This window comes from Pseudopipra pipra, chromosome W (genome assembly GCF_036250125.1).
Source record: "Pseudopipra pipra isolate bDixPip1 chromosome W, bDixPip1.hap1, whole genome shotgun sequence".
In the NCBI taxonomy this organism is placed as follows: domain Eukaryota; kingdom Metazoa; phylum Chordata; class Aves; order Passeriformes; family Pipridae; genus Pseudopipra; species Pseudopipra pipra.
In genome coordinates this window covers 42,769,082-42,793,155 of record NC_087580.1, presented here as the reverse complement: position 1 = coordinate 42,793,155, position 24,074 = coordinate 42,769,082, and the positions used below count along the sequence as shown (strand labels likewise).

Below are 24,074 nucleotides of genomic sequence, written 5' to 3'. Positions count from 1 at the left end.
TGGGGATTTTTGGGTGGTTTTGAGGGATTTTGGAGTTTCCAGGGTGGTTTTTGGGGATTTTGGGGGTTCCCAGGGAGGTTTTTGGGGATTTTTGGGTGGTTTTTGAGGTTCTTGGGGTGTTTTTGGGGATTTTGGGGGTTCCCAGGGTGGTTTTGGGGGATTTTTGGGATTCCCAGGGTGGTTTTGGGGATTCTTTGGGTTCCCAGGGTGGTTTTGGGGATTTTTGGGTGGTTTTTGAGGATTTTGGGGTTTCCAGGGTGGTTTTTGGGGCTTTTATGGTGATTTTTGGGTGGTGTTTCAGTTCCTGGGGTGGTTTTTGGGATTTTTGGGTGGGTTTGAGGGTTTTTGGGTGGTTTTGGGGATTTCTGGGTGGTTTTTGGGTGGTTTTGGGGGTTCCCAGGGTGGTTTTTGAGGGTTTTTGGGTGGTTTTTGGGGATTTTTGGGTGGTTTTTGAGGGATTTTGGGGTTCCCAGGGTGGTTTTTGAGGGTTTTTGGGGATTTCGGGTGGTTTTTGAGGGATTTTGGGGTTCCCAGGGTGGTTTTTGAGTGGTTTTGGGGGATTTTTGGGATTCCCAGGGTGGTTTTGGGGGATTTTTGGGTGGTTTTTGAGGGATTTTGGGTGTTCCCAGGGTGGTTTTTGGGGTTCTGGGGGTCCCCAAGCCAGAATTGGGGGTTGTTTTTGGGGTCTCACCTTGGGGGGAGGCACCAGGGGGGCGATTTCGGGGTGGCCCCTCCTCACCTGGGCCCAGGTGAGCTCCTCCTGCAGCTCCTGCAGCACCTGGAAAAATGGGAATTTTCTGGGATTTTGGGATTTTCGGGATCCCCCCGAATTGGGGAAGGTTTTGGGGTTTTTTTTTGGGGGTTTTTGGGGGGGTTTTGAACTCACAGAAGGCTCCCAAATCCCGGGGGTCCCTCAGGATCTCCCCCAAAATTCTCCAGAGGGTTTCCCAGCGGAACCGGATTTCCTGGGAACGGGCCAGGGAGGCCTCGGCCTGGGGGAGCCCAAAAGGCAGGAAATGAGCCCAAAATCCACTCAGAGACCCCAAAAATCTACTCAGAGACCCCAAAATCCTACTCAGAGACCCAAAAATGGACAAAAAGACCCCAAAAATCCATGAAATGACCCCAAAAATCCACTCGAAGACCCTAAAAATCAATTTAAAGATCCCAAAAATCCACTCAGAGACCCCAAAAATCCACTAAAAAAACCCCAAAATCCACTCGGAGACCCCAAAAATCCATGAAATGACCCCAAAAATCCACTCAGAGACCCCAAAACCCACTAAAAATCCCCAAAAATCCACTCAAAGACCCGAAAAATCCACAAAACGACCCCAAAAATCCACTAAAAACCCCAAAAATCCACTAAACCCCCCCAAAAATCCATTAAAAATCCCCAAAAATCCACTCAAATACCCCAAAAATCAACAAAATGACCCCAAAAATCCACTCAGAGACCACAAAAATCCACTAAAACCCCCAAAAATTCACTCAAGGACCCCAAAAATCCACTTAAAGGTCCCAAAAATCCATAAATGACCCCAAAAATCCACTCAGAGACCCCAAAAATTGACTCAGAGACCCCAAACGTTCACTCAAAGACCCCAAAAATTCAACAAAAAAGCCAAAAATCCACAAAATGACCCCAAAAATCCATGAAATGACCCCAAAAACCACTCAGAGACCCCAAAAATCCACTCAGAGACCCAAAAAATTAACAAAATGACCCCAAAATGCATCTAAAGACCCCAAAAATCCACTCAAAGATCCCAAAAAATCCACAAAATGCCCCCAAAAATCCACTCAAAAACCCCAAAAATCCCTCAAAGACCCCAAAAAATCCTCTTAAAGACCCCAAAAATCAACAAATGACCCCAAAAACCCACTCAGAGACCCCAAAAATCCACTAAAAAACCCCCAAAATCCACTCAAAGACCAAAAAATACACTAAAACCCCCCAAAAAATCCACTAAAAAACCCCAAAAATCCACTAAAGACCCCAAAAATCCACAAAATGGCGCCCAAACCCCACAAAATGGCGCCAAAAATCCCTCAGAGACCCCAAAAATCCACTAAAAAACCCCCAAAAATTCACCAAATGAGCCCAAAAATCCATAAAATGACCCCAAAATCCCCTCTAGGACCCCAAAAATCCACTAAAAAACCCCCAAAATCCCCTCAGAGACCCCAAAAATCCACCAAATGACCCCAAAAAACCACAAAATGGCGCCCAAACCCCACAAAATGGCGCCAAAAATCCCCTCAGAGACCCCAAAAATCCACTAAAAAACCCCAAAAATCCCTCAAAATCCCCAAAAATCCACTCAAAACCCCCCAAAAATCCCCTCAGAGACCCCAAAATTCCCCCCAGACCCACCCAAATTTTTTTGGGGACCCCCAAACTGGTTTTTGGGGTCCCCCCAAACCTTGTGCAGCTCCTTCCTGACTTGGGGTCTCAGCCCCTCGTCCCCAAAATCTGCAGCAGCCGAGTCAGGACGGGGGGGCTTCGCCTGTTTTTTGGGGGGAGACACAAAAAGAGACCCCCCCCAAAAATTTAGGGGGGTTTTGGGGTGATTTTGGGGGGTTTTGGGGGGGAAAAAACTCACCTGGAAGCGGGCGGAGGCTCCCTCATGGGACATTTTTTTGGGGGGGCTGGAGGGGGAAGAAAAGGGGGTCTAAAAATGGGCAGGGACCCCCAAAAATCAGTCAGGGACCCCAAAAAGATGCTCAGGGACCCCAAAAAGATGCTCAGGGACCCCCAAAAGACGCTCAGGGACCCCCAAAAGACGCTCAGGGGACCCCAAAAGACGCTCAGGGACGCCCAAAAAGACACTCAGGGACCCCAAAAAGATGTTCAGGGACCCCCAAAAATCACCAGAAGACCCCAAAAGACACTCAGGGACCCCAAAAAGATGCTCAGGGACCCCAAAAATCACTCAGGGACCCCCAAAAAGACACTCAGGGACCCCCAAAAGACACTCAAAGACCACCAAACACCCCAGGACCCCCAAAAGACACTCAGAGACCCCCAAAAATCACTCAGGAGACCCCAAAAAAACACCCAGGAGACCCCAAAATCCCCTCAGGAGACCCCAAAAGACACTCAGGACCCCCAAAAATCACTCAGGACCCCCAAAAATCCCTCCAGGAACCCCAAAATCCATCCAGGAGACCCCAAAAGACACTCAGGAACCCCAAAACCTGCCCAGGACCCCAAAAGATGCTCAGGGACCCCAAAACACCCCCAGGAGACCCAAAAGACACTCAGGGACCCCCAAAATCACTCAGGGACCCCCAAAACCTCCCAGGAGACCCCAAAACCTCCCCAGGGACACCCCAAAAGACACAGAGGGACCCCCAAAAGACTCTCAGGGACCCCAAAAAGATGCTCAGGGACCACAAACACCCCCAGGACCCCCAAAAGATGCTCAGGGACCCCCAAAAAAAACCACCCAGGACCCCCAAAAAGACATTCGGGGACCCAAAAAAAAATCACTCAGGGACCCCCAAAACACCGCAGGGACCCCAAAAGACACTCAGGGACCCCAAAAAGATGCTCAGGGACCCCAAAAAGATGCTCAGGGACCCCAAAAACACCCCCAGGACCCCCGAAAGACACTCAGGGACCCACAAAAATGACTCAGGGACCCCAAAACACACTCAGGGACCCCCAAAAGACACACAGGGACCCCAAAAACCTCTCCAGGACCCCCAAAAAACCAGCTTCAAAGACCCCAAAAATCACTCAGGGACCCCCAAAACAACCCCAGGGGACCCCAAAAGACACTCAGGGACCCTAAAATCCATCCAGGACACCCCAAAAGACACTCAGGGAACCCCAAAAAGACACTCAGGGACCCCCAAAACACCCCCAGGACCCCCAAAAGACACTCAGGGACCCCCAAAAGATGCTCAGGGACCCCAAAAAGATGCTCAGGGAACCCCAAAACACTCCCAGGACCCCCCAAAAGACACTCAGGCACCCCAAAAATCCCTCCAGGACCCCCAAAGACATTCAAGGACCCCCAAAAGACACTCAGGGACCCCAAAAAGACACTCAGGAGACCCCAAAAGACACTCAGGACCCCAAAACCAACTCCAGGACCCCCCAAAAGACACTCAAAGACTCCCAAAATTACTCAGGGACCCCCAAAACCCCCCAGAAGACACTCAGGGACCCCAAAAACCTTCCAGGAGACCCCAAAAGACACTCAGAGACCCCCAAAAGATGCTCAGGGACCCCAAAAACCTCCCTAGGACCCCCCAAAATACACTCAGGGACCCCCAAATAAGAGTCAGAGAATCCCAAAACACCCCAGGACCCCCAAAAGACACTCAGGGACCCCCAAAACACCCTTAGGAGACCCCCAAAATGGCTCAGGACCCCCAAAAGAACCCCAGGAGACCCCAAAAGACACTCAGGGACCCCAAAAGATACCCACGGACCCCCAAAATCCATCCAGGACCCCCAAAACGTCCCAGGAGACCCCAAAAGACACTGAAAGACCCCCCAAAAGACACTGAAAGACCCCCAAAAGACACTCAGGGACCCAAAAACCTCCCAGGAGACCCCAAAAGGCCCTCAGTGACCCCCCAAAAAAACATTCAGAACCCCCAAAACACCCCCAGGACCCCAAAAAGACTCTCAGGGACCCCCAAAAATCACTCAGGGACACCCAAAAGATGCTCAGGGACCCCCCAAAAGACACTCAGGGAACCCCAAAAGACTCCCAGGACCCCCAAAAAGACACTCAGGGACCCCAAAAAGACATTTAGGGACCCCAAAAATCTCCGAGGAGACCCCAAAAGACACTCAGGGACCCCCAAAAAGACACTCAGGGACCCCCAAAAAAAGCTCAGGGACCCCCAAAATGGGGAGGGACCCCCTAAAAGACAATCAGGGGCCCCCGAAACACCCCCAGGACCCCGAAAAGACACTCAGGGACCCCAAAAAGACACACAAAGACCCCCCAAAGTCCATTCAGGACCCCCAAAAGACAATCAGAGACCCCCAAAAATCACTCAGGAGACCCCAAAAGACACTTAGGGACCCCAAAAAGATGCTCAGGGACCCTAAAAATCCCCAGGACCCCCAAAAGACACTCAGGGACCCCCAAAAGATGGTCAGGGACCCCCAAAACCCATCCAGGACTCCCCAAAAGACACTCAAAGACCCCAAAAAGACTCTCAGGGACCCAAAAACACCCCCAAAAGACCCCAAAAGATATTCAGGGACCCCCAAAAATCACTCAGGGCCCCCCAAAACCGTCCAGGAGACCCCAAAAGACACTCAAGGACCCCCAAAAATCACCCAGGGACCCCGAAAACACCCCCAGGACCCCCAAAAGACACTCAGGGATCCCCAAAAGACACTCAGGGACCCCCAAAATCCATCCAGGAGACCCCAAAAGCCCCTCAGGGACCCCCCAAACCTCCCGCCCCCCCCCCCCCCCCCCCCAAAGGCCCTCACGGAGCCCCAAACCCGCCGTTTTACCCCCTCAAACCCACTTTTCCCCTCCCAGACCGCCTTAAACCCCCCAGGTTCCCTTTAACCCCCTCTCCCCGCCCCTTCACCGCCGCTCCCGCCCGTTTTCGACCCCATTTTCCCCCGATTTTACCCCAAATTCTTCCTCCCCCCCCCGTTTCCCCTCACGGTTTTCCCGCCGCGCCACGCGGCCACGCCCCTTGCGCGCCAGCCAATGGGAGAGCGGGGTGATGTAAGAGGCGGCCAATGGGAAGCGAGCAAGGGCGGGACAACAGGGGGAGCGGCAACGGTTTTACATCGGACCAATGGGAGCTCGGGGCGCGGGATGATCTGACCAATAGGGATCGGGGGGCGGGACTAAGCGCTGCCGATTCGGCCCGGTTCGTCCCAGTCGCCCCCAACCTCCTCCCAGACCCTCCCAGTTTATCCCAGTCCCCTCCCAGTGCCCTCCCAGTGGCTCCCAGTACAGTCTCTGGGGTTCGGGAGGGGTAGTAAGATCCCCTTTCCCCGGGGTCGGTCCGCCGAGCCGGAAGAGGCGCTGCGGCAGGAAAGAAAATGGCGGACCGCGCGGGGCATCATGGGAGTTGTAGTCACCTCACGAGCTCGCAGCCGCCGCGCCTGCGCAAAGCAGCGAGACGCTGTGCGCGTGCGCCAGGGTCACACGACCCAGCGCAGCCAATCAGAGCGCGGCCGCGGCCTTTGCCCCGCCTTCGCGCGGGGCGCCACGGGAGTTGTAGTCCTCGAGGCGGGTCATGGCTGCCCAGTGCCATCCCAGTATCTCTTCCAGCGCCCTCGGTTCCCTCCCAGTGCTCCCAGTTCCCCCCTCCGGTACTCCCAGTTCCATCCCAGCTCACTCCCAGTGCCCTCCAGGTTCCCTTCTAGTTCTCTCTCAGCCCCCCCCCAGTGCTCCCAGTTCCCTCCCAGTGCTCCCAGTTTCATCCCAGTTTACTCCCAGTTCCCCCCCTGTGCTGCCAGTTCCACCCCAGTGCTCCCAGTTCTCTCCCAGTGCTTTCAGTCCCCTCCCAGTGCTCCCAGTTCCCTCCCAGCTCACTCTCAGTTCCCCCCCCAGTGCTCCCAGTTCACTCCAGTGCTCCCAGTTCATCCCCAGTGCTCCCAGTATATTCCAGTTCACTTCCAGTTCCCCCCAGTGGTTCCAGTTCCCGCCCAGTGTTCCCAGTTCCTTCCCAGTGCTCCCAGTTCCATCCCAGTGCTCCCACTTTGTTTCCAGTGCTCCCATTTCCTTCCCAGTGCTCCCAGTTCCATCCCAGTGCTCCCATTTTGTTTCCAGTGCTCCCCGTTCCTTCCCAGTGCTCCCAGTTCCTTCCCAGTGCTCCCAGTATATTCCAGGTTACTTCCAGTTCCCCCCAGTGCTTCCAGTTCCATCCCAGTGCTCCCCGTTCTCCTCCCAGTTCACTCCCAGTTCCTTCCCAGTATTACTCCCATTTCCTTCCCAGTGCTCCCAGTTCCCTCTCAGTGCTCCCAGTTCCCTCCCAGTGCTCCCAGTTCCCTCCCAGTACTCCCTGTTCCTTCCCAGTGCTCCCAGTTCCCTCCCAATGCTCCCAGTTCCCCCTAGTGCCTCCCAGTCCCTCCCAGTTTATCCCAGTGCTTCTAGTTCCCTCCCAGCGCCTCCCAGTGCCTTCCAGTTTATCCCAGTGCCTTCCAGTACAGCCCAGTGCCTCCCAGTGTCTCCCAGTTTAGCCCAGTGCCTCCCAGTGCCACCCAGTTCCCTTCCAGTGCTCCCAGTTCCATCCCAGTTCACTCCCAGTTCCCTCCCAGCGCTCCCAGTTCCATCTCAGTTTATTCCCAGTTACCCCCAGTGCCTCCCAGTGCCTCCCAGTTTCTCCCAGTGCCTCCCAGTTTCTCCCAGTGCTCCCAGTACAGTCTCTGGGGTTCGGGAGGGGTATTAAGATCCCCTTTCCCCGGGGTCGGTCCGCCGGGCCGGCAGGGGGCGCTGCGGCAGAAAAAAAAAATGGCGGATCGCGCGAGGCCTCATGGGAGTCAAAGTTCCCTGACGAGGACTCCGCCGTTGCGCCTGCGCAGTGCTGCCAAGGCGGTGGGAAAGCCGCGCCTGCGCCTTTCCCGCGCGCGGGGCATCACGGGAATTGTAGTCCTGGCAAAGGGAAATGGCGGCTCTTTGCTTCCCTCCGCCCCTGGATCCCAAATCCCAGTGCTCCCAGTTCCCTCCCAGTTCTTTACCAGTTCTTTCCCAGTTCCCTCCCATTGCTCCCAGTTCCGTCCCAGTTACCCCCGGCAGTGCTGCCAGTTCCCTCCCAGTTCCATCCCAGTTCCCTCCCAATGCTCCCAGTTCCATTCCAGTATCTCTCCCAGTGCACCCAGTTCCCTCCCAGTGCTCTCAGGTCTCTCCCAGTGCTCCCAGTTCCATCCCAGTATCTCTCCCAGTGCTCCCAGTTCTCTCCGAGTTCACTCTCAGTTCCCCCAAGTTCTCCCAGTTCCATCCCAGTGCTCCCAGCTCCATCCCAGTTCACTCCCACTCCTCTCCCAGTGCTTCCAGTCCCTCCCAGTGCTCCCAGTTCTATCCCAGTATCTCTCCCATTGCTCCCAGATCACTCCCAGTATCACTCTCAATTCCCTCCCAGTGCTCCCAGTTCTATCCCAGTATCTCTCCCAGTTCCCTCCCAACGCTCCCAGTTCCCTCCCAGTGCACTCAGTTCACTCCCAGTTCACTCTCAGTCCCCCCCCAGCACTCCCAGTTCCCCCCAGTGCTTCCAGTTCCCTCCTAGTTACCTCCCAGTTCCCTCCCATTTCCCCCCCCAGTGCTCCCAGTATATCCCAGTTCACTCCCAGTTCCCTCCCAGAGCTCCCAGTTCCATCCCAGTTAACTCCCAGTTCCCCCCCAGCACTCCCAGTTCCTCCCAGTGCTCCCAGTTCCCTCCCAGTGCTCCCAGTTAATTCTCAGTGCTCCCAGTATATCCCAGTTCACTCCCAGTTCCCTCCCACTGCTCCCAGTTCCATCCCAGTTAACTCCCAGTTCCCCCCCAGCACTTCCAGTTCCTCCCAGTGCTCCCAGTTCATTCCCAGTGCTCCCACTATATCCCAGTTCACTCCCAGTTCCTCCCCAGTATATCCCAGTTTCATCCCAGTGCTTCCAGTAACCCCCCAGTCCCCCTCCAGTTCCATCCCAGTTCCCTCCCAGTGCTCCCAGTTCATTCCCAGTGCTTTCAGTTCATTCCCAGTGCTCCCAGTTCCCTCCCAGTGCTCCCAGTTCCCTCCCAGTTCACTCCCTGTTCCCCCACGGTGCTCCCAGTTCCCTCCCAGTGCTCCCAGTTCCCTCCCAGTGCTCCCAGTTCACTCCCACTCCCTCCCAGTGCTCCCAGTTCTCTCTCAGTGCTTCCGGTCCCCTCCCAGTGCTCCCAGCTCACTCTCAGTTCCCCCCCCAGTGCTCCCAGTTCATTCCCAGTGCTCCCAGTATATTCCAGTTCACTTCCAGTTCCCCCCAGTGCTTCCAGTTCCCTCCCAGTGCTCCCAGTTCCATCCCACGAGCTCTCCCAGTTCCCTCAGTTCACTCCCTGTTCCCCCATGATGCTCCCAGTTCCCTCCCAGTGCTCCCAGTTCCCTCCTAGTTCTCTCCCAGTGCTCCCAGTTCCACCCCAGTATCACTCCCAGTTCCCCCCCAGTGCTTCCAGTTCCCTCCCACTGCTTCCAGGTCTCTCCCAGTATATCCCAGTTCACTCCCATTTCCCCCCCCAGTGCTCCCAGTTCCCTCCCAGTTCCCTCCCAGTGCACTCAGTTCACTTCCAGTTCACTCTCAGTCCCCCCCAGCACTCCCAGTTTCCCCCAGTGCTTCCAGTTCCCTCTCAGTTCCATCCCATTTCCCCCCCCAGTGCTCCCAGTTTCATCCCAGTGCTCCCAGTTTACTCCCAGTTCCATCCCCAGTGCTCTCAGTTCCCCCCCAGTGCTCTCAGTTCCCCCCCAGTGCTCCCAGTTCCATCCCAGTATCACTCCCAGTGCCCTCAGTTCACTCCCAGTTCACTCCCTGTTCCCCCCCAGTGCTCCCAGTTCTCTCCCAGTTCCCTCCCAGTGCTCCCAGTTCTCTCCCAGTGCCCCCCAGTTCCCTCCCAGTGCTCCCAGTTCACTCTCTGTTCACTCCCACTCCTCCCCCAGTGCTCCCAGTTCCCTCTCAGTGCTTCCAGGTCCCTCCCAGTGCTCCCAGTTTCATCCCAGTATCTCTCCCAGTGCTCCCAGTTCACTCCCAGTATCACTCCCAGTTCCCTCCCAGTGCTCCCAGTTCCATCCCAGTTAACTCCCAGTTCCCCCCCAGCACTTCCAGTTCCTCCCAGTGCTCCCAGTTCATTCCCAGTGCTCCCAGTTCATTCCCAGTGCTCCCACTATATCCCAGTTCACTCCCAGTTCCTCCCCAGTATATCCCAGTTTCATCCCAGTGCGTCCAGTAACCCCCCAGTTCCCCTCCAGTTCCATCCCAGTTCCCTCCCAGTGCTCCCAGTTCATTCCCAGCGCTTTCAGTTCCCTCCCAGTGCTCTCAGGTCTCTCCCAGTGCTCCCAGTTCCCTCCCAGTTCACTCCCTGTTCCCCCACGGTGCTCCCAGTTCCCTCCCAGTGCTCCCAGTTCCCTCCCAGTGCTCCCAGTTCCATCCCAGTTCACTCCCACTCCCCCCCCCCAGTGCTCCCAGTTCTCTCTCAGTGCTTCCAGTCCCCTCCCAGTGCTCCCAGCTCACTCTCAGTTCCCCCCCCAGTGCTCCCAGTTCTCTCTCAGTGCTTCCAGGTCCCTCCCAGTGCTCCCAGTTCCCTCCCAGTGCTCCCAATTCCTTCCCAGTTCCCTCCCAGTTCCCCCCCACGTGCTCCCAGTTCCCTCCCAGTGCTCCCAGTTCCATCCCACGAGCTCTCCCAGTTCCCTCAGTTCACACCCTGTTCCCCCACGATGCTCCCAGTTCCCTCCCAGTGATCCCAGTTTTCCCCCAGCGCTCCCAGTTCCCTCCCAGTGCTCCCAGTTCCCCCCTTGTTCTCTCCCAGTGCTCCCAGTTCCCTCCTAGTTCTCTCCCAGTACTCCCACGTCTACCCCAGTATCGCTCCTAGTTCTCTACCAGTGCTCCCAGTTCCCTTCCAGTGCTCCCGGTATATCCCAGTTCACTCCCAGTTCTCCCCCAGCGCTCCCAGTTCATTCCCAGTGCTTTCAATTCACTCCCAGTACTCTCAGGTCTCTCCCAGTGCTCCCAGTTCTATCCCAGTATCTCTCCCAGTGCCCTCAGTTCACTTCCAGTTCCCTCCCAGTGCTTTCAGTTCCCTCCCAGTGCTCCCAGTTCTCTCCCAGTGCCCCCAGTTCCCTCCCAGTGCTCCCAGTTCACTCTCTGTTCACTCCCACTCCTCCCCCAGTGCTCCCAATTCCCTCCCAGTGCTTCCAGTATCACTCCCAGTGCTCCCAGTTCCCTCCCAGTGCTCCCAGTTCCCTCCCAGTATCTCTCCCAGGGGGATCCAAGGGGATACCACAGCACTGGTGTCACTGGGAGTGACTTTGTGCATCCCCAGACATGGAGCTGTAGCTCACTAGACAGTGAGCAGCTTACCTGTTTTTCCCCATGCCCAGTTTCCTAAAACTGAGGAAAGAAAAGCAAGTATTTGTTTAGACAGCACCACAAACCAGAGGCTGGATGGATAAAAAAGTAATTTAATAAGCCTCGCTCTCAGGAGATGCTTAATAGACAGAAACACTCCTTTAGAGGAGCAGCTAATTCACAGAAGCATCAAAGAACTTCAATCAGACATTCACTCCACAGGGACAAGGCAAGGTTTTCCTTCTCTTCATCTGAGGTGAGGTTGAGCTCTTTAACATGAACAGTGCTGCTACTCCAAATCTGCTTCAGTGCTTCCAAGTATGACAAAGGAAAGCGCAGCCCGTGAGTCTGCTGGGGAAGAAGAAACAGAAAAAAAATCCTTCAGCTGAGAGCAGTGTCCTTATTGCACAGCAGTGTGTGAGGCTGTGGGTAGGGAGCAGCAGGAATGTGCTCCCTTCCCACATGGCACTGGTGTCACTGAGAGCATTCTCCAGAAGACTCGGTTTTATCCAGGCCTGTTTTATCTTCGTAGGGAAAATGCTGAACTCTATTCCGTGTTCTAGCACGCTTTTTGAGGTGGGGATGTTTACAGCATGTGGCTTTCTCCTGTGGTTTACACATGGAAGAATTAAATAGCCTTAAACTTACACTCTTGCCTAGCCCTACCCATGATTTTTGGAAGCTCACAGAAGTTTATTTCTAGCTGCCACACGCAGTCTTTGGATATAGTTTGACACAACCACAGAGGAGCTCCATTCCCAGGCCTGGAGTCTTCAAGGGCAAGAAGGAATGTTCTGGGATCTGCACATGTTGTTCAGGTGCCAGTGTACAACCTCAGCTCTGGAGGACCAGTGAGATTGACTTCCAAAGAAAAATAAGTGCCAGGCAAAAAGCCTGGCTGTAATTACCAAGACAAGGACAGACTGTGCCCTGTTTTGCCATTTGAGTGTTTCGGATCACAGAGCTAAGACACAGCATTTCACTGCCAAAAAAGCAGAAATAAAGGTTCCAAAGCTCAAAGCCATGCTTAGGAAGGATTTATGACCCAGCAAAAGCACACTGTACCTGCAAGCAGGAACAGAGACAACCTGAAAAGTCCATTTCAGAACAAGGTAGGTCTTTACTCACAGTGCTGACCCACCCTACCCTAAAATGAACACCCCTGCAGTGTGTTCCATTGGATACAGAATCTAACCTGGGTTTAGCATGGCAGTGATCCCTAGGGAATATCTGCTGGCCTATCCAGTAGCCTCAGTAGAGGATGTGCTAAGGACACACCAGTAAGAGCTTCTTTTAGTTGCTCCAGTAGCTTTGCTCACTGGGCCATAAGGCATGCACCAGAAATCCTGTTAACATCTCCAGTGTTTAATTAAGCATGAGATCACATTACTCAGTTCCACTGTTAAACTGCCTCTGTGGTGCAGCCTCAGCTCATCTGGGCACTGCAGGGCTGGGCAGAAAGGCTCTGGGTGCTGAGGATCACGGCAGAACCCAGGCCCTGCTGCCATTTTGGGCAAGCTCATCTCAGGCAGCAAAACCCAGCATGGAAAGATAATTTTTGGTGTGTCTGCAGGAACAAACCTGGGCCGTGCCATCCTCACTGGCAGTGTCATCTGTCCCCATCATGGGAGTGTCTCTCCTGTTCCTTAAGGAATGATACACATAAACCATCTCCCTGCGAATTTCATCCTAAAAGACAGCAGGGAGGAAACAGTTACATGTGATCCACAGCCTCAGACTCATCTCACTGCACTTGCCAATGCTCCTTAATTCTGGAGTCACTCTTACAACAAAGCATGCAAGTCACCCTCCCAAAGGAATTTTCCAACAGCCACCTCCGACAGCAATAAGGGACTCTCCAAAACACCTCTGAAAATTTATTTACAATCATCTTCTGCCTTAAAACTGCCCCTGCTAGAGTCCCAGGAGTGATGCTGTACAGGAAACAGGCCATTTAAGGGAAAGTATTAATGAATAGCTGTGCCTCAACACATTTCCAGCCTGATACTGATCTGTTTCTTAAAAATCACATGCCCATCATCAGTCCTTGGTCAGAGCTGTGCAAAGCAATTCAGAGCTCTCTGGGCAGGTTGCACATGGAATTTGTGGACACAAGTCTTCCATGTGTCCTGTCATCCTGGGTTGATCTGTGTGACATCAGAAGGCAAGGTGGCCCAAAAATTGGGGGGAAAAAGTCTCCAAAACCTACACAGTCTCAATAGGGACACAAGCAAGATGGAGGAAAAAAATCAGAAAGTTATGGTGTGTTTTTCTTGGGAAACATTCAATTCATCCAAACAAACCCCAAACTGTACAAGATAATCTTTGCTGTGTGTCCCGCCCCCCTTTTTTTTTTTTTTAAAGTGAGATAAAAAGCACTTCTACAATTTCATACTAAAACACCTTCATGGATAAGAAGCAGTATAAACACAGCATAATGCAAGATGCATGGATCAATGTTGTGGAACAACTTAGTAGTGCCCCTGGCACCTGCTTGGATACAGAGATAACCCAGAAGTGAAGACTAAATGCAGCCACAGCAGCAGCTGCAACCAGCAGAATTCCCTCTCTTGAGAAAACCTATTTTTATAAATTATTCCTGTTCTTAAATACAAAGAATAGAAAAAAACCCCTATTATCAAGACCTGCTGTAATGATCTACCCCATCAAACCTGAGACAAAAGCCATGTTCCTCCCCTAGAGAATCATAGGCTGAATTTAGTTTTGAAGCCCCCCCTCCAGAAGGTTGGAATGTGCCCTATCACTCAACAAACAACCCCACAGTATCCTAACAAACCCTAATGGGATGCAGGATCCAGCTCAGTGTAACTGCATGACCCTTACAGACCTTTTGCAGAGGAGAGCAACAACTCACATGCCTCACATGCACTCCCCAGCCCACCCCAAATGCACAGAGGTGGCTTCACTGTACCCACAGCATTCTCTTGATCTGGTTCCACGGGGATAAGAGTGTGATCTCTGAACTGCAGTCTGATTTTGCTGTCTATTTTTGGCAATTTCCCGCCTAAGAAAAATAAATCCTCCTTAGAAAGGAAGAAAACCAGACAAACGGTTAAACTGAGCCCCCTGTGCTCTCCCCACTCTCTCAAGGCTGGACTGTTTGTTAAGCTATGTTTCAACACCCACATGTCCTCCAACTTGTTGTGGAGGGGGCAAGGAGAAGGAGATTTTTTAATTCTCTCACCTTTCCTGTCTGCAAATAACTATAATAAATAGCAAGCTAGAGCCCAGGGAAAACTGCTGCCAGTTAAATGCTCTCGGGATACAGTTTATCACAGCTGCCAGTTCCAGTCTAGGAGAATCTTTATTCCACTCGAAGGGAGTGTCATCTCTCCCACTAGACACGGGGAGCAAACACACACGTGGGGCCTCACGGCACATGAAGCTGATGCTGGACTGGGATCTGGCAGAGTTCAGGCACACGGAGTGACTCTTGGGGTCGGTGCTGTGCCGGGCAAAGGCTTGGACCCGACGCTCCTTGTGGGTCCCTTCCACCTCAGCACGTTCTGTGATGGTGCGATGAGTTCCCTCTCTTTCAACACTTTTGTTCTTTTTAGGGCTCCTCGCTGCCCGGGGCCCGAAGCCCGCCTTCCGCGCGCCTGCTTCCCTGCCCGTTGTGGCGGCCGCAGCCAGGCGCTGAGTGCCCGCTCCCGGGCGGGCACGGCCGCTCGCTCCAGGAGTGGGGGGGCAGCGCCGGCGCCTCGAGGATTCCCGGGATTCCCTCGCCGGTTTCCAGGCAACGCTCCCCGCGCGCTCCTCGCTCCAGGGCCGAACGTGCGCAGCCAATGGGAGGCGGCGGAGTGGGCGGGGCGAGGCGGGGATTGGGCGGGGCGGGGGCGGGGCCGAGAGGGGCGGTTGGTGGGGTTTGGGTGGGAGCGGGCGGGGTCGGGAGCGCTGCCGCTGAGCGACCCCCGGGCAGCGGCCCCCGGGGGAGAGACCCCCGGGGGAGAGACCCCCGGCGAGTGGTCCCCGGTGCGCGGCCCCGGGGGAGGGACCCCCCCGTGTGCGGCCCCCGGCGAGTGGCCGCTGGTGAGCGACCCCCGGTGAGCGACCCCCAGTAAGTGACACCCGGTGAGCGACTCGCGGGGAAGAAGCCCCGGTAAGTGACCCCTGGGGAGGGACCCCCGGTGAATGACCCGCGGTGAACAACCCCTGGCAACTGACCCCCGGGCAGGGACCCCCGGTGCGCGGCCCCCGGGGGTGTCTGTCCGGGGCTGGGCGCGTTCCTTCCCCGTGCAGAGCCGAGCGGGGCCGTGGCGGGAGCGGGGCCGGAGCGGAGCCGGCCGGGGGGGCAGAGGGGAGCCCTGAGCCGCCTTCTGCCGAGGGGGCTGCTGGAAAGGAGCCTGCGCTGGGAGGAGCGGGGGACGTGGCCCGAGGCTGAGGCAGGGGAGCTTCAGGTCAGCTCCTGGAGAAAGGTTTCTGGCTGTGTTTTTCGGGGGGAGCTCGGGCACTGCAATGGGTTGCCCGGGCGGAGCCAGCACCCCGGCAGGTGTTTCAGAGGTGCCTGCATCTGGCCATGGCTGACACGCTTTAGTGGTTTGGGGGTTGCTGGGGCAGTGCTGGGCTGACAGTTGGACTTGATGGAATCATGGAACGTGCTGAGTTGGGAGGGTCCCACCGGCACCGTGGAGTCCAGCTGCTGAGTTTTAGGCACCACTGAAGGAACTGAATCTGCATCGAGCTGTTTGGCTCCAAAAACTCTTCTGCCCCTAGTCTACACTGCCAAGTAAAACAAAACAGACCATGCGAAATAGAGGCCTGTGTTCCCCCCAAAGGGAAGGCAGGCAGTTACAAACCAGGACAGTAAATCAAAGCTCAGAGCTTACATTCATGGTCCCCACAGTTGTATGACACATCAAACCAGTCCTCTGTTCATTACCCGTGTAGAACTCTCATCAGGAACCCCAAACTTTCTTGTGTGTATTTCTATAGATATGTAGAGATATGTATAGGTAGATAGATATACATACATAGATATGTATAGGTATATATTTGTGTGTATCTCTGTAAGATTCTGTATCTTTGGATGTGATATTGGCATGCTATTGTTGTGTGGCAACAGGTGGACTTAAAAGGTTGCAACACTTTAGGAGATCACCTTTCTGCTTATGGGTCCTATTTTTTAAAGAAGGTATCAAGAAAAGAACTCTTTAGCCAAATATAAGTTAAGACATTAATCAGAGCAAATGTATGGATTTTTATTTCCAATTGTACAACAAGTCATTCAACTATTTGCATACTCCAAAGCTGGGTTGGAAACTTCTCCCTCAGAAATAAGAAAAACTGTTTTCCGAGGCTGTTACTGACAGCCATGGCAGAGTTTCCAATAACAACTCCCCATTCTTGAAATGCAAAACCTGAAAAATGAAACAAGCGTTAACCTGGAATTCTTGTTGCCAGCACTGATCTGGACAGAAGTTATTAGAGAGTGGAGCAAAGCTAGCACCACAAACAACCTTGGGCTCTGCATTTGTTGGTCATGGCAACAAAGTTTTGCTTTTCAACCCATCTGCTAAGGAAACCTTGCCAGAACTGTGAGCTTATAACACTACTTTTCTTAAGAAGTTAGAAGGCCTTAATCCAGTGTACACAGATGAGACCCTGAAATAGGAGAGAGGCCAGTTGCTGATGATCAGTGCAGATGAGGAATCAGCTCTGCTGAGTAGGCTTCAAGCTTTGTGATTTTTACAAGTGGACTATTTCAAATCTGTTGTAGAAGAAACAGTCTTTTCTGTTTTATCAACTTTCCACTTTCAGAATACTGGAGTTTATCCCTCAAATTCAGCCTGTAGTTTCAAAAGATAAAAATCCTTACAGGAAACCTTTCAGCCTCAGTAGCCAATTGCAACGTGCCCAGGGAAGTTCAGCAACAGCACCATTCATTAAATGAACTGTTCTGGCCCAGCCATCCCAGAGAGATTGAGCTCCAGTGCTAAACCCCATAGAGTGCCAAGTGCCATAAGAGCTGATTTTTGGCTTCGCTGAGATTCTCTCTGGTTTCCTTTGGTGTAGCTGGCACATCTGGAGCAAAGGGTCTGGGCAAAAGTACATTCTTAGAAGGGTCCAGTACAAATCATGTGACAAGATTAGCGATTTCTCTAATTGAGGAAGTATATTAGATACAGGAATGTATTTTTCTACCTCCTCTTTCCACACTGCTGCTGTATTCCTTCATCATGCCCTGTGAGCAGTCCCAGCGTTCTGTAAATGACACCATAAGGGACTTGCTAACAGGGAACAAACACCTCCGAGACAAAAGGTGCCACCACAGAAAGCTCTTGCTGCCCAAGAAGTGCCCAGGCTCCCACAACGACTGCACCTGAAGCCAAAGGTTCCAGACTTTCTTTCCTGGGGGAAAGGGCTGCTGATTCCCTTTTTTCAGCCCTGCGCTGCAATGGACGGTCCCACCTTTTGAAAAATTGAATCCAACTGAAGATTGCTGCCAGACAAAAGGTGCAACCACAGAAAAATCTAACTGCCCAAGAAGTGCCCAGGCTGCGCCAACATCTGCACCTCAAAGCCAAAGCTTCCAGACTTATTTTGCTGGTGGAAAGAGCTGCTGTCGCCTTTTTTCAGCCCTACGCTACAACAGCCTGTCTCACCTCCTGGAAAATTGAATCCAGCTGAAGATTCGTGCCAGACAAAAGGAGCCACCAAAGAAAACACTTCCTGCCCAAGAAGTGCCCACACTGCCCCAACAACTACACCTGAATTAAAGGTTACAGATTTTTTTTCCTGGTTGAAAGAGCTGCTGTTCCCTTTTTTTAGCCCTGCTCTGAAATGGCCGGTCCCACCTTTTAAATATTGAATTCAAATGAAGATTCCTGCCAGACAAAAGTTGCCACCACAGAAAGCTCTTGCTGCCCCAGAAGTGCCCAGGCTGCCCCACCAAATGAACCTGAAGCCAAAGCTTCCAGACATTTTTTCCTGGTAGAAAGAGCTGCTGTTCCCTTTTTGCAGGCCTGCGCTCCAATGGCCTGTCCCACCTCCTGAAAACTTCAATCCAAATGAAGATTCCTTCCAAACAAAAGGTGCCACCACAGAAAGGTCTTCCTCCCAAGAAGTGCCCAGGCTGCCCCAACAACTGAACCTCAAAGTCAAACCTTCCAGACTATTTTTCCTGAGGGAAAGGGCTGCAAATTCCCTTTTTTTTAGCCCACTCCTGAAGAGGTAAAAGTAACACCCAAAATAGACTCCAGATAAAGATTCCTGACAGACAAAAGTTGCCACCACAGGAAGCTCTTGCTGCCCAAGAAGTGCCCAGGGTGCCCAACAACTGCACCTCAAATCCAAAGCTTCCAGCCTTTTTTCCTGGTGGAAAGAGCTGCTGTTCCGTTTTTCAGCCCTGTGCTGCAATAACCTGTCCCACTTCCTGAAAAATTGAATCCAACTGAAGATTCCTGCCAGACAAATGTGTTACCACAGAAAGGTCTTCCTGCCCAAGAAGTGCCCAGGCTGCCCCAACAACTACACCTGAAGCCAAAGCTTCCAGCCTTTTTTTCCTGGTGGAAAAAGCTGCTGTTCCCTTTTTTCAGCCCTGCTCTGCAATGGCCGGTCCCACCTCCTGAAAAATTGAATCCAAATGAAGATTCCTGATGGATAAAAGGTGCCACCACAGAAAGCTCTTGCTGCCCCAGAAGTGCTCCGGCTACCCCAACAACTGCACCTCAAAGCCAAAGCTTCCAGACTCTTTTTCCTGGTGGAAAGTGCTGCTGTTCCCTTTTTTCAGCCCTGCGCTGCAATGGCCGGTCCCACCTCCTGAAAAATTGAATCCAACTGAAGATTGCTGCCAGACAAAAGCTGCCACCACAGAAAGGTCTTCCTGCCCAAGAAGTGCCTAGGCTGCCCCAACAACTGAACCTCAAAGTCAAACCTTCCAGACTATTTTTCCTGAGGGAAAGAGCTGCTAATTCCTTTTTTTTTAGCCCACTCATGAATAGGTCAAAGTAACATCCAAAATAGACTCCAGATAAAGATTCCTGAGAGACAAATGTCTTACCACAGAAAGCTCTTTGCTGCCCAAGAAGTACCCAGGCTGCCCCAACAACTGCACCTCAAAGCCAAAGCTTCCAGACTTTTTTCCTGGTGGAAAGAGCTGCTGTTCCCTTTTTTCAGCCCTGCGTTGCAATGGCCTGTCCCACCTTCTGGAAAATTGAATCCAGCTGAATACTCCTGCCAGACAAAAGGTGCCACCACAGAAAACTCTTGCTGCCCAAGAAGTGCCCAGGCTACCCCAACAACTGCACATCAAAGCCAAAGCTTTCAGACTTTTTTTCCTGGTGGAAAGAGCTGCTGTTCCCTCTTTGATGCCCTGCACTGCAATGGCCGGTCCCACCTTCTGGAAAATTGAATCCAAATAAAGATTCCTGCCAGACAAAAGGTACCACCACAGAAAACCTTCCTGCCCAAGAAGTGCCTAGGCTGCCCCACCAACTACACCTGAAGCCAAAGCTTCCAGACATTTTTTCCTTAGGAAAAGAGCTGCTGTTCCCTTTTTTCAGGCTAGCACTGCAATGGCCGGTCCCACCTCCTTAAAACTTCAATCCAAATGAAGATTCCTGCCGGACAAAAGGTGCCACCACAGAAAATTCTTGCTGCCCAAGAACTGCCCAGGCTGCCCCAACAACTGCACCTGAAGCCAAAGCTTCCAGACTTTTTTTCCTGGTGGAAAGAGCTGCTAATTCCCTTTTTTTTAGCCCTTTCCTGTATAGGCCAAAGTCACTCCTTAAATAGACTCCAGATGAAGATTCCTGCCGGACAAAAGGTGCCACCACAGCAAGTTCTTGCTGCCCAAGAAGTGCCCAGGCTGCCCCACCAAATGAACTCAAAGTCAAACCTTCCAGACTTTTTTTCCTGGTGGAAAGAGCTGCTGTTCCCTTTTTGATGCCCTGCTCTGCAAAGGCCTGTCCCACCTCCTGAAAACTTCAATCCAAATGAAGATTCCTGATAGACAAAAGGTGCCTCCACAGGAAGCTCTTGCTGCCCCAGAAGTGCCCAGGCTGCCCCAACAACTGCACCTCAAAGCTTCCTGACATTTTTTCGTGGTGGAAAGAACTGCTGTTCCCTTTTTTCAGCCCTGCGCTGCAATGGCCGGTCCCACCTCCTGAAAAATTGAATCCACCTGAAGATTCCTTCCAGACAAAAGGTGCCACCGCAGAAAACTTTTGCTGCCCAAGAAGTTCCCAGCCTGCACGAACTACACCTGAAGCCAAAGCTTCCAGACATTTTTTTCCTGGTGGAAAGAGCTGCTGTTCCCTTTTTTTCTCCCCTGCACTGAATTGGCCGGTCCCACCTCCTGGAAAACTGAATCCAAATGAAGATTCCTGCCAGAGAAATGGTGCCAACACAGAAAGATCTTTGTTACCCAAGAAGTTCTCAGGCAGCCCCAAAACCTGCACCTGAAGCCAAATCTTCCAGCCTTTTTTTCCTGGTGGAAAGAGCTGCTGTTCCCTTTTTTCTGCCCTGTGATGCAATGGCCAGTCAAAACTCCTAAAAAACTGAATCCAACTGAAGATTCCTGCCGGACAAAAGTTGCCACCACAGGAAGCTCTTTACTGACCAAGAAGTGCCCAGGCTGCCCCAACAACTCCACCTCAAATCCAAAGGATCCAGACTTTTTTTCCTGGTGGAAAGAGCTGCTGTTCCCTTTTTTCTACCCTGCGCTGCAATGGCCAGTCCCACCTCCTGAAAAATTGAATCCAACTGAAGATTCCTGCCAGACAAAAGGTGCCACCACAGAAAGTTCTTCCTGCCCAAGAAGTGCCTAGGCTGCCCCACCAACTACACCTGAAGCCAAAGCTTCCATCCATTTTTTCCTGGAGGAAGGAGATGCTGTTCCCTTTTCTGTGCCCTGCGCTGCAATGACCGGTCCCACCTCCTGAAAAATTCAATCCAAATAAAGATTCCTGCCTAACAAAAGGTCCCACCACACAAAGTTCTTGCTGACAGAGAAGTGCCCAGGCTGCCCCAACAACTGCACCTCAAAGCCAAAGGATCCAGACTTTTTTTCCTGGTGGAAAGAGCTGCTGTTCCCTTTTTTCAGCCCTGCTCTGCAATGGCCTGTCCCACCTCCTGAAAAATTTACTCCAACTGAAGATTCCTGCCGGACAAAAGGTGCCAACACAGAAAACTCTTCCTGCCCAAGAAGTGCCCAGGCTGCCCCAACAACTGCACCTCAAAGCTTCCAGCCTGTTTTTTCCTGGTGGAAAGAGCTGCTGTTCCCTTTTTGATGCCCTGCGCTGCAATGGCCGGTCCCACCTCCTGAAAAATTGAATCCAACTGAAGATTCCTGCCAGACAAATGTCTTACCACAGAAAGCTCTTTGCTGCCAAAGAAGTGCCCATGTTGCCACAACAACTGCACCTCAAAGCCAAAGGATCCAGACTTTTTTTCCTGGTGGAAAGAGCTGCTGTTCCCTTTTTTCTGCCCTGCGCTGCAATGGCCGGTCCCACCTCCTCGAACAATTTACTCCAAATGAAGATTCCTACCAGACAAAAGGTTCCACCGCAGAAAGCTCTTTGTTGCCCAAGAAGTTCCCAGGCTGCACCAACTGCACTTGAAGCCATAGCTTCCAGACTTTTTTTCCTGGTGGAAAGAGCTGCTGTTCCCTTTTTTCTGCCCTGCGCTGCAATGGCCAGTCCCACCTCCTGAAAAATTGAATCCAACTGAAGATTCCTGCCAGACAAAAGGTGCCACCACAGAAATTTCTTGCTGCCCAAGAAGTGCCCAGGCTGCCCCAAAAACTGCACCTCCAAACCAAAACTTCCTGACATTTTTTCCTGGTGGAAAGAGCTGCTGTTCCCTTTTCTCAGCCCTGCGCTGAAATTGCCTGTCCCACCTCCTGAAAAACTGAATCTAAATGAAGATCCTTGCCAGACAAAATGTGCCACCTCGGAAAGGTCTTCCTGCCCAAGAAGTGCCCAGGCTGCCCCAACAACTGCACCTGAAGCCAAAGCTTCCAGCCATTTTTTCCTGGTGGAAAGAGCTGCTAATTCCCTTTTTTTTAGCCCTTTCCTGTATAGGCCAAAGTAACTCCTTAAATAGACTGCAGATGAAGATTCCTGCCAGACAAAAGGTGCCACCACAGAAAGTTCTTGCTGCCCAAGAAGTGCCCAGGCTGCCCCACCAAATGAACCTCAAAGTCAAACCTTCCAGACGATTTTTCCTGAGGGAAAGGGCTGCTAACTCTCTTTTTTTTGGCCCACTCCTGAAAAGGTCAAAGTAACACCCAAAATAGACCGCAGATAAAGATTCCTGCCAGACAAAAGGTGCCAGCACAGGAAGCTCTTGCTGCTCAAGAAGTGCCCAGGCTGCCCCAACAACTACACTTGAAGCCAAAGCTTCCAGACATTTTTTCCTGGTGGAAAGAGCTGCTGTTCCCTTTTTGCAGGCCTGCGCTGCATGGCCTGTCCCACCTCCTGAAAAATTTAGTCCAAGTGAAGATTCCTGCCGGACAAATGGTGCCAATACCGAAAACGCTTCCTGCCCAAGAAGTGCCCAGGCTGCCCCAACAACTGCACCTCAAAGCCAAAGATTCCAGACTTTTTTTCCTGGGGGAAAGAGCTGCTGTTCCCTTTTTTCAGCCCTGTGCTGCAATGGCCTGTCCCACTTTCTGGAAAATTGAATCCAAATAAAGATTCCTGCCAGACAAAAGGTGCCACTACAGAAAGTTCTTGCTGCCCAAGAAGTGGTTAGGCTGCCCCACCAACTACACCTGAAGCCAAAGCTTCCAGACATTTTTTCCTTAGGAAAAGAGCTGCTGTTCCCTCTTTTCTGCCCTGCGCTGCAATGGCCGGTCCCACCTTCTGGAAAATTGAATCCAGCTGAATACTCCTGCCAGACAAAAGTTGCCACCACAGGAAGCTGTTGCTGCCCAAGAAGTGCCTAGGCTACCCCACCAACTGCACCTCAAAGCCAAAGCTTCCAGAGTTTTTTTCCTGATTGAAGGAGCTGCTGTTCCCTTTTTTCTGCCCTGTGCTGCAATGGCTGGTCCCACCTCCTGAAAACCTGAATCTAAATGAAGATCCTTGCCAGACAAAATGTGCCACCACAGAAAGGTCTTCCTGCCCAAGAAGTGCCCAGGCTGCCCCAAAAACTGCACCTCAAAGCCAAAGCTTCCAGACTTTTTTTCCTGGTGGAAAGAGCTGCTGTTCCCTTTTTTCAGGCCTGCGCTGCAATGGCCGGTCCCACCTCCTGAAAACTTCAATCCAAATGAAGATTCCTGCCAGACAAAAGGTGCCTCCACAGGAAGTTCTTGCTGCCCAAGACGTGCCCAGAGTGCCCAACAACTGCACCTCAAATCCAAAGCTTCCAGCCTGTTTTTTCCTGGTGGAAAGAGCTGCTGTTCCCTTTTTTCAGCCCTGTGCTGCAATGGCCTGTCCCACCTTCTGGAAGATTGAAACCAAATAAAGATTCCTACCGGACAGAAGTTGCCACCACAGAAAACTCTTTACTGCCCAAGAAGTGCCCAGGCTGCCCCAACAACTGCACCTCAAAGTCAAAGGATCCAGACTTTTTTTCCTGGTGGAAAGAGCTGCTGTTCCCTTTTTTCTGCCCTGCGCTGCAATGGCCAGTCCAAACTCCTGAAAAATTGAATCCAACTGAAGATTCCTGCCAGACAAAAGTTGCCACCACAGAAAACTCCTGCTGCCCAAGAAGTTCCCAGGCTGCCCCAACTGCACTTGAAGCCAAAGCTTCCAGACTTTTTTTCCTGGTGTAAAGAGCTGCTGTTCCCTTTTTTCTGCCCTGCGTTGCAATGGCCGGTCCCACCTCCTGAAAAATTTAATGTAAATGAAGATTCCTGACAGACAAAAGTTGCCACCACAGAAAGTTCTTGCTGCCCAAGAAGTGCCCAGGCTGCCCCAACAACTGCACTTCAAAGCCAAAGGTTCCAGCCTTTTTTTCTTGGTGGAAAGAGCTGCTGTTCCCTTTTTTCTGCCCTGTGCTGCAATGACTGGTCCCACCTCCTGGAACCTTGAATCGAAATGAAGATTCCTAGAGAAAAGGTACCACCACAGGAAACTCTTGCTGCCCAAGAAGTGC

The 24,074-nt window shown here is 52.4% G+C and overlaps 1 long non-coding RNA gene and 1 pseudogene across 2 annotated transcripts; one reads left to right on the top strand and one right to left on the bottom strand.

Annotated features, from left to right (window-relative positions):
- The window catches only part of LOC135405218 (zinc finger protein 729-like), a 285,000-nt pseudogene that overhangs the window by 66,970 nt on the left and 193,956 nt on the right, over nucleotides 1-24,074 (top strand).
- On the bottom strand, nucleotides 11,110-14,015 carry LOC135405738 (uncharacterized). Of its 2 annotated transcripts, XR_010425989.1 has the most exons (3): nucleotides 13,949-14,015; nucleotides 12,594-12,701; nucleotides 11,110-11,363 (listed from the first exon to the last, which is right to left on the bottom strand). It is a non-coding gene; the product is annotated as an uncharacterized LOC135405738 (long non-coding RNA). The 2 variants fall into 2 exon arrangements; XR_010425988.1 differs by lacking the exon at nucleotides 13,949-14,015 and having other exon boundaries at nucleotides 12,594-12,970.